The following is an 8770-nucleotide window of genomic DNA, read 5'->3' as shown; positions in this document are numbered from 1 at the left end:
AAGCAAACTATTCCTCCAGGAGAGGGCGCCAACAGACTACTAAAGAGATCATCATTACTCAAAGAAAACCCCAAAAACCAATGCATGATAGGAATAAACAGGTAACTTTCTTTGGAGTGGAAGCGGAGAGATCGCACCAGATGCCAATTCTAGATGTTATCACACCTGTGGTCACTGCAGCAGCAGGTGAATCCACTTTGTCCAAAAGGGATCTATTCCATTCAATTGCAAATGATCTAGATAAGACAGAGAACTGCAGCACGGGGACATAGCCGAGTTGGTCAGGTTGAGTGGTGATGAGTTTGCTATTTGGATGAATAAAGAAAGTCAAAAGTGTGAAAGATAAAAAACAAAAGGAGGAAGTGTGAAAAGTGAATGGGCCAAATTGAGGTGCATATGAAGACGTATGCTTTCTTCCAATTCATTAAATCGGGCTAATATGAATCAGGTGAATTGAGTTCTGCTTTTGGAAACTGGGTTAAGAAGGGGTGCACCGTTCCTGGAGGTACTGCAATACCAGGTCAATGCGTGGAGTGGACAGAGCAAGCTCTTTTTCCATCTCCCTGTTCTAAAAATCCATTTAATATATGGTCCCCAGATAGGGGACGTATCAGATATTAAACTGATAAGAACAGATACTACACTTGATCTTAGCCAAAAGGCCGAGAAGCGATAACCAGAATTGGTTTGGGCCTCGAGTGGCACCCTGGCCTATGCCGGACACATCTTAGGGAGAGAGAGCGAGAGGGAGACAAACCCACGCCTACACAAGACATTTTGTCACCCAAGCCAACCCTTGAAAAGGCTGCTTTGCAGAGCCAAAACAAGAAGAATGGTGCGTTTTGCAGCCGCCGCCCACTGCAATGAATCTGAATAACTCCTCCTTTAGGGCGCAAGCAACTCCCCTCCCCCTTGCAGTCTTTCCAATTCACGATACAAAAAGACGGACAGGACAGGTTGCCTGACTTTCCGTCACTGCCACCCTTTGCCATCCTTACCCGTAGAAAGCCCTTTCATCATCCCCAAACCCTAATCTTTTCCCTTTCCTTCCCAGCCCCCAAACCCTGCCCTCTGTACCTTTCTCACCACCCGCTTCCCTTCTCCTGTCATCCCCCTACCACCCGGGAAAAAAAGAGATTGCCCCCTCCTTCCACTAGCCCACCCTCCCACCCAAAGAACAACTTCTTCTGCGCAGCTTGTTTTCTAGGCAGCAGCGCTATTGTGATGTCATCGGGGGGCATTGTGACAAGCCGCCAGTGTTCCGTCTCTTCATGTTGTGCACAGTTCAAACGGAAAATACATCAACAGGCAGACTACAGAAAAGCTTACTATCAAAGGTTAGAGGGGGGCTTTCTCAGAGGGCTTTTTACAGTTTTTCTATTCCCAATTAGCCGTTTAAGTGTACTTATTGAAAGTAGTAATTCTTTCATAGGCCGCCCTTTCTTAGTATTTGACGTTCCTTATATTGCGGTATGAGGCTTCGCAGTAGGTTGCAAACATTCATCACCCATGACTGTCCCCAATTGAGCTCAGAAGCTCAATGTCTATCATGACCTCTCTTTTAGAATGTCCAAGAGCAAGCAAACTATTCCTCCAGGAGAGGGCGCCAACAGACTACTAAAGAGATCATCATTACTCAAAGAAAACCCCAAAAACCAATGCATGATAGGAATAAACAGGTAACTTTCTTTGGAGTGGAAGCGGAGAGATCGCACCAGATGCCAATTCTAGATGTTATCACACCTGTGGTCACTGCAGCAGCAGGTGAATCCACTTTGTCCAAAAGGGATCTATTCCATTCAATTGCAAATGATCTAGATAAGACAGAGAACTGCAGCACGGGGACATAGCCGAGTTGGTCAGGTTGAGTGGTGATGAGTTTGCTATTTGGATGAATAAAGAAAGTCAAAAGTGTGAAAGATAAAAAACAAAAGGAGGAAGTGTGAAAAGTGAATGGGCCAAATTGAGGTGCATATGAAGACGTATGCTTTCTTCCAATTCATTAAATCGGGCTAATATGAATCAGGTGAATTGAGTTCTGCTTTTGGAAACTGGGTTAAGAAGGGGTGCACCGTTCCTGGAGGTACTGCAATACCAGGTCAATGCGTGGAGTGGACAGAGCAAGCTCTTTTTCCATCTCCCTGTTCTAAAAATCCATTTAATATATGGTCCCCAGATAGGGGACGTATCAGATATTAAACTGATAAGAACAGATACTACACTTGATCTTAGCCAAAAGGCCGAGAAGCGATAACCAGAATTGGTTTGGGCCTCGAGTGGCACCCTGGCCTATGCCGGACACATCTTAGGGAGAGAGAGCGAGAGGGAGACAAACCCACGCCTACACAAGACATTTTGTCACCCAAGCCAACCCTTGAAAAGGCTGCTTTGCAGAGCCAAAACAAGAAGAATGGTGCGTTTTGCAGCCGCCGCCCACTGCAATGAATCTGAATAACTCCTCCTTTAGGGCGCAAGCAACTCCCCTCCCCCTTGCAGTCTTTCCAATTCACGATACAAAAAGACGGACAGGACAGGTTGCCTGACTTTCCGTCACTGCCACCCTTTGCCATCCTTACCCGTAGAAAGCCCTTTCATCATCCCCAAACCCTAATCTTTTCCCTTTCCTTCCCAGCCCCCAAACCCTGCCCTCTGTACCTTTCTCACCACCCGCTTCCCTTCTCCTGTCATCCCCCTACCACCCGGGAAAAAAAGAGATTGCCCCCTCCTTCCACTAGCCCACCCTCCCACCCAAAGAACAACTTCTTCTGCGCAGCTTGTTTTCTAGGCAGCAGCGCTATTGTGATGTCATCGGGGGGCATTGTGACAAGCCGCCAGTGTTCCGTCTCTTCATGTTGTGCACAGTTCAAACGGAAAATACATCAACAGGCAGACTACAGAAAAGCTTACTATCAAAGGTTAGAGGGGGGCTTTCTCAGAGGGCTTTTTACAGTTTTTCTATTCCCAATTAGCCGTTTAAGTGTACTTATTGAAAGTAGTAATTCTTTCATAGGCCGCCCTTTCTTAGTATTTGACGTTCCTTATATTGCGGTATGAGGCTTCGCAGTAGGTTGCAAACATTCATCACCCATGACTGTCCCCAATTGAGCTCAGAAGCTCAATGTCTATCATGACCTCTCTTTTAGAATGTCCAAGAGCAAGCAAACTATTCCTCCAGGAGAGGGCGCCAACAGACTACTAAAGAGATCATCATTACTCAAAGAAAACCCCAAAAACCAATGCATGATAGGAATAAACAGGTAACTTTCTTTGGAGTGGAAGCGGAGAGATCGCACCAGATGCCAATTCTAGATGTTATCACACCTGTGGTCACTGCAGCAGCAGGTGAATCCACTTTGTCCAAAAGGGATCTATTCCATTCAATTGCAAATGATCTAGATAAGACAGAGAACTGCAGCACGGGGACATAGCCGAGTTGGTCAGGTTGAGTGGTGATGAGTTTGCTATTTGGATGAATAAAGAAAGTCAAAAGTGTGAAAGATAAAAAACAAAAGGAGGAAGTGTGAAAAGTGAATGGGCCAAATTGAGGTGCATATGAAGACGTATGCTTTCTTCCAATTCATTAAATCGGGCTAATATGAATCAGGTGAATTGAGTTCTGCTTTTGGAAACTGGGTTAAGAAGGGGTGCACCGTTCCTGGAGGTACTGCAATACCAGGTCAATGCGTGGAGTGGACAGAGCAAGCTCTTTTTCCATCTCCCTGTTCTAAAAATCCATTTAATATATGGTCCCCAGATAGGGGACGTATCAGATATTAAACTGATAAGAACAGATACTACACTTGATCTTAGCCAAAAGGCCGAGAAGCGATAACCAGAATTGGTTTGGGCCTCGAGTGGCACCCTGGCCTATGCCGGACACATCTTAGGGAGAGAGAGCGAGAGGGAGACAAACCCACGCCTACACAAGACATTTTGTCACCCAAGCCAACCCTTGAAAAGGCTGCTTTGCAGAGCCAAAACAAGAAGAATGGTGCGTTTTGCAGCCGCCGCCCACTGCAATGAATCTGAATAACTCCTCCTTTAGGGCGCAAGCAACTCCCCTCCCCCTTGCAGTCTTTCCAATTCACGATACAAAAAGACGGACAGGACAGGTTGCCTGACTTTCCGTCACTGCCACCCTTTGCCATCCTTACCCGTAGAAAGCCCTTTCATCATCCCCAAACCCTAATCTTTTCCCTTTCCTTCCCAGCCCCCAAACCCTGCCCTCTGTACCTTTCTCACCACCCGCTTCCCTTCTCCTGTCATCCCCCTACCACCCGGGAAAAAAAGAGATTGCCCCCTCCTTCCACTAGCCCACCCTCCCACCCAAAGAACAACTTCTTCTGCGCAGCTTGTTTTCTAGGCAGCAGCGCTATTGTGATGTCATCGGGGGGCATTGTGACAAGCCGCCAGTGTTCCGTCTCTTCATGTTGTGCACAGTTCAAACGGAAAATACATCAACAGGCAGACTACAGAAAAGCTTACTATCAAAGGTTAGAGGGGGGCTTTCTCAGAGGGCTTTTTACAGTTTTTCTATTCCCAATTAGCCGTTTAAGTGTACTTATTGAAAGTAGTAATTCTTTCATAGGCCGCCCTTTCTTAGTATTTGACGTTCCTTATATTGCGGTATGAGGCTTCGCAGTAGGTTGCAAACATTCATCACCCATGACTGTCCCCAATTGAGCTCAGAAGCTCAATGTCTATCATGACCTCTCTTTTAGAATGTCCAAGAGCAAGCAAACTATTCCTCCAGGAGAGGGCGCCAACAGACTACTAAAGAGATCATCATTACTCAAAGAAAACCCCAAAAACCAATGCATGATAGGAATAAACAGGTAACTTTCTTTGGAGTGGAAGCGGAGAGATCGCACCAGATGCCAATTCTAGATGTTATCACACCTGTGGTCACTGCAGCAGCAGGTGAATCCACTTTGTCCAAAAGGGATCTATTCCATTCAATTGCAAATGATCTAGATAAGACAGAGAACTGCAGCACGGGGACATAGCCGAGTTGGTCAGGTTGAGTGGTGATGAGTTTGCTATTTGGATGAATAAAGAAAGTCAAAAGTGTGAAAGATAAAAAACAAAAGGAGGAAGTGTGAAAAGTGAATGGGCCAAATTGAGGTGCATATGAAGACGTATGCTTTCTTCCAATTCATTAAATCGGGCTAATATGAATCAGGTGAATTGAGTTCTGCTTTTGGAAACTGGGTTAAGAAGGGGTGCACCGTTCCTGGAGGTACTGCAATACCAGGTCAATGCGTGGAGTGGACAGAGCAAGCTCTTTTTCCATCTCCCTGTTCTAAAAATCCATTTAATATATGGTCCCCAGATAGGGGACGTATCAGATATTAAACTGATAAGAACAGATACTACACTTGATCTTAGCCAAAAGGCCGAGAAGCGATAACCAGAATTGGTTTGGGCCTCGAGTGGCACCCTGGCCTATGCCGGACACATCTTAGGGAGAGAGAGCGAGAGGGAGACAAACCCACGCCTACACAAGACATTTTGTCACCCAAGCCAACCCTTGAAAAGGCTGCTTTGCAGAGCCAAAACAAGAAGAATGGTGCGTTTTGCAGCCGCCGCCCACTGCAATGAATCTGAATAACTCCTCCTTTAGGGCGCAAGCAACTCCCCTCCCCCTTGCAGTCTTTCCAATTCACGATACAAAAAGACGGACAGGACAGGTTGCCTGACTTTCCGTCACTGCCACCCTTTGCCATCCTTACCCGTAGAAAGCCCTTTCATCATCCCCAAACCCTAATCTTTTCCCTTTCCTTCCCAGCCCCCAAACCCTGCCCTCTGTACCTTTCTCACCACCCGCTTCCCTTCTCCTGTCATCCCCCTACCACCCGGGAAAAAAAGAGATTGCCCCCTCCTTCCACTAGCCCACCCTCCCACCCAAAGAACAACTTCTTCTGCGCAGCTTGTTTTCTAGGCAGCAGCGCTATTGTGATGTCATCGGGGGGCATTGTGACAAGCCGCCAGTGTTCCGTCTCTTCATGTTGTGCACAGTTCAAACGGAAAATACATCAACAGGCAGACTACAGAAAAGCTTACTATCAAAGGTTAGAGGGGGGCTTTCTCAGAGGGCTTTTTACAGTTTTTCTATTCCCAATTAGCCGTTTAAGTGTACTTATTGAAAGTAGTAATTCTTTCATAGGCCGCCCTTTCTTAGTATTTGACGTTCCTTATATTGCGGTATGAGGCTTCGCAGTAGGTTGCAAACATTCATCACCCATGACTGTCCCCAATTGAGCTCAGAAGCTCAATGTCTATCATGACCTCTCTTTTAGAATGTCCAAGAGCAAGCAAACTATTCCTCCAGGAGAGGGCGCCAACAGACTACTAAAGAGATCATCATTACTCAAAGAAAACCCCAAAAACCAATGCATGATAGGAATAAACAGGTAACTTTCTTTGGAGTGGAAGCGGAGAGATCGCACCAGATGCCAATTCTAGATGTTATCACACCTGTGGTCACTGCAGCAGCAGGTGAATCCACTTTGTCCAAAAGGGATCTATTCCATTCAATTGCAAATGATCTAGATAAGACAGAGAACTGCAGCACGGGGACATAGCCGAGTTGGTCAGGTTGAGTGGTGATGAGTTTGCTATTTGGATGAATAAAGAAAGTCAAAAGTGTGAAAGATAAAAAACAAAAGGAGGAAGTGTGAAAAGTGAATGGGCCAAATTGAGGTGCATATGAAGACGTATGCTTTCTTCCAATTCATTAAATCGGGCTAATATGAATCAGGTGAATTGAGTTCTGCTTTTGGAAACTGGGTTAAGAAGGGGTGCACCGTTCCTGGAGGTACTGCAATACCAGGTCAATGCGTGGAGTGGACAGAGCAAGCTCTTTTTCCATCTCCCTGTTCTAAAAATCCATTTAATATATGGTCCCCAGATAGGGGACGTATCAGATATTAAACTGATAAGAACAGATTTTGATTTAATGAAGCTTTCCAAAGCACCGCAAAAAATGCATGACCGAAGTCACACCAAAAACAGTGCAAAGGCTAGGATTCGTGTGGACCCCTCCGTGAGGAGAGGGTCCCCAAAAATCAACCCCGTCCCTCCGAGCCAGAAGGCCACAGCAAGGGTCAGGGATCTTCGGTGCTCCCCCAAGCCGAAGCCTGGTTGAGCCTTGTCGTTGCTCCCAGCGTCCACCCAGGCATCTTACCCAAGTGGAGTAGAGAGCTACTAGTTGTTGGTTTCGCAGCCGAAACTGCCCGGACCGTCAACCGGTGTTGGTTTCTCAGCCCAAGGCTAACCGGACCTCCAACCGGGTGTTGGTTTCTCAGCCGAAGCTGACCCGGACCTCCAACCGGGTGTTGGTTTCTCAGCCGAAGCTGACCCGGACCTCCAACCGGGTGTTGGTTTCTCAGCCGAAGCTGACCCGGACCTCCAACCGGGTGTTGGTTTCTCAGCCCAAAGCTGAACGGACCTCCGACCATGATTATAAAAATTTCCCTTCCTAGCCAGAAGGCCGGGATAGAGCAATATGCTCAGAAAGTATGAAAGGGCAAGGTACGGTGTGCTACAGAGCCCAAGGCTTGCCGGGGTCCAAAGCCAGCAAGCTCAGACTCACTCCAGGGTCGTCAATCCTGGGGCACATTGCACCATAGCCCCCACACTTACTCAGTCTAATAGCCTCGATCCTGGTAGGGCCATGGTTTCCTCTAGATGGATATACTATCCTCCCAAAGTACTAACAAGCGCAACCTTCCAGTGTGCATTGCATCATTGTACTAAGGTGGCCGGAGCCTTAAACCACCTTTTCGAACGATACTACACTTGATCTTAGCCAAAAGGCCGAGAAGCGATAACCAGAATTGGTTGATAAGAACAGATACTACACTTGATCTTAGCCAAAAGGCCGAGAAGCGATAACCAGAATTGGTTTGGGCCTCGAGTGGCACCCTGGCCTATGCCGGACACATCTTAGGGAGAGAGAGCGAGAGGGAGACAAACCCACGCCTACACAAGACATTTTGTCACCCAAGCCAACCCTTGAAAAGGCTGCTTTGCAGAGCCAAAACAAGAAGAATGGTGCGTTTTGCAGCCGCCGCCCACTGCAATGAATCTGAATAACTCCTCCTTTAGGGCGCAAGCAACTCCCCTCCCCCTTGCAGTCTTTCCAATTCACGATACAAAAAGACGGACAGGACAGGTTGCCTGACTTTCCGTCACTGCCACCCTTTGCCATCCTTACCCGTAGAAAGCCCTTTCATCATCCCCAAACCCTAATCTTTTCCCTTTCCTTCCCAGCCCCCAAACCCTGCCCTCTGTACCTTTCTCACCACCCGCTTCCCTTCTCCTGTCATCCCCCTACCACCCGGGAAAAAAAGAGATTGCCCCCTCCTTCCACTAGCCCACCCTCCCACCCAAAGAACAACTTCTTCTGCGCAGCTTGTTTTCTAGGCAGCAGCGCTATTGTGATGTCATCGGGGGGCATTGTGACAAGCCGCCAGTGTTCCGTCTCTTCATGTTGTGCACAGTTCAAACGGAAAATACATCAACAGGCAGACTACAGAAAAGCTTACTATCAAAGGTTAGAGGGGGGCTTTCTCAGAGGGCTTTTTACAGTTTTTCTATTCCCAATTAGCCGTTTAAGTGTACTTATTGAAAGTAGTAATTCTTTCATAGGCCGCCCTTTCTTAGTATTTGACGTTCCTTATATTGCGGTATGAGGCTTCGCAGTAGGTTGCAAACATTCATCACCCATGACTGTCCCCAATTGAGCTCAGAAGCTCAATGTCTATCA

At 47.1% G+C, this 8770-nt stretch overlaps 6 non-coding genes across 6 annotated transcripts; all 6 read right to left on the bottom strand.

Moving 5' to 3' along the window:
- Positions 1-483: 483 nt before the first annotated feature.
- On the bottom strand, positions 484-674 carry LOC142279888 (U2 spliceosomal RNA). The gene has a single exon (XR_012742302.1). It is a non-coding gene; the product is annotated as a U2 spliceosomal RNA (small nuclear RNA).
- Positions 675-2061: 1387 nt separating this feature from the next.
- On the bottom strand, positions 2062-2252 carry LOC142279886 (U2 spliceosomal RNA). Its single transcript, XR_012742300.1, has one exon. It is a non-coding gene; the product is annotated as a U2 spliceosomal RNA (small nuclear RNA).
- A 1387-nt stretch (positions 2253-3639) lies between these two features.
- LOC142279885 (U2 spliceosomal RNA) lies at positions 3640-3830 on the bottom strand. The gene has a single exon (XR_012742299.1). It is a non-coding gene; the product is annotated as a U2 spliceosomal RNA (small nuclear RNA).
- Positions 3831-5217: 1387 nt separating this feature from the next.
- Positions 5218-5408, bottom strand: LOC142279884 (U2 spliceosomal RNA). Its single transcript, XR_012742298.1, has one exon. It is a non-coding gene; the product is annotated as a U2 spliceosomal RNA (small nuclear RNA).
- Positions 5409-6795: 1387 nt separating this feature from the next.
- LOC142279891 (U2 spliceosomal RNA) lies at positions 6796-6991 on the bottom strand. Its single transcript, XR_012742304.1, has one exon. It is a non-coding gene; the product is annotated as a U2 spliceosomal RNA (small nuclear RNA).
- A 718-nt stretch (positions 6992-7709) lies between these two features.
- LOC142279892 (U2 spliceosomal RNA) lies at positions 7710-7894 on the bottom strand. Its single transcript, XR_012742305.1, has one exon. It is a non-coding gene; the product is annotated as a U2 spliceosomal RNA (small nuclear RNA).
- Between the last annotated feature and the right edge of the window lie 876 nt (positions 7895-8770).

The sequence above is a fragment of the Anomaloglossus baeobatrachus genome, unplaced genomic scaffold, assembly GCF_048569485.1.
Source record: "Anomaloglossus baeobatrachus isolate aAnoBae1 unplaced genomic scaffold, aAnoBae1.hap1 Scaffold_4421, whole genome shotgun sequence".
Taxonomy (NCBI): domain Eukaryota; kingdom Metazoa; phylum Chordata; class Amphibia; order Anura; family Aromobatidae; genus Anomaloglossus; species Anomaloglossus baeobatrachus.
The sequence above is the reverse complement of the archived record's forward strand: the minus strand, read 5'-3'. Positions and strand labels throughout refer to the sequence as shown.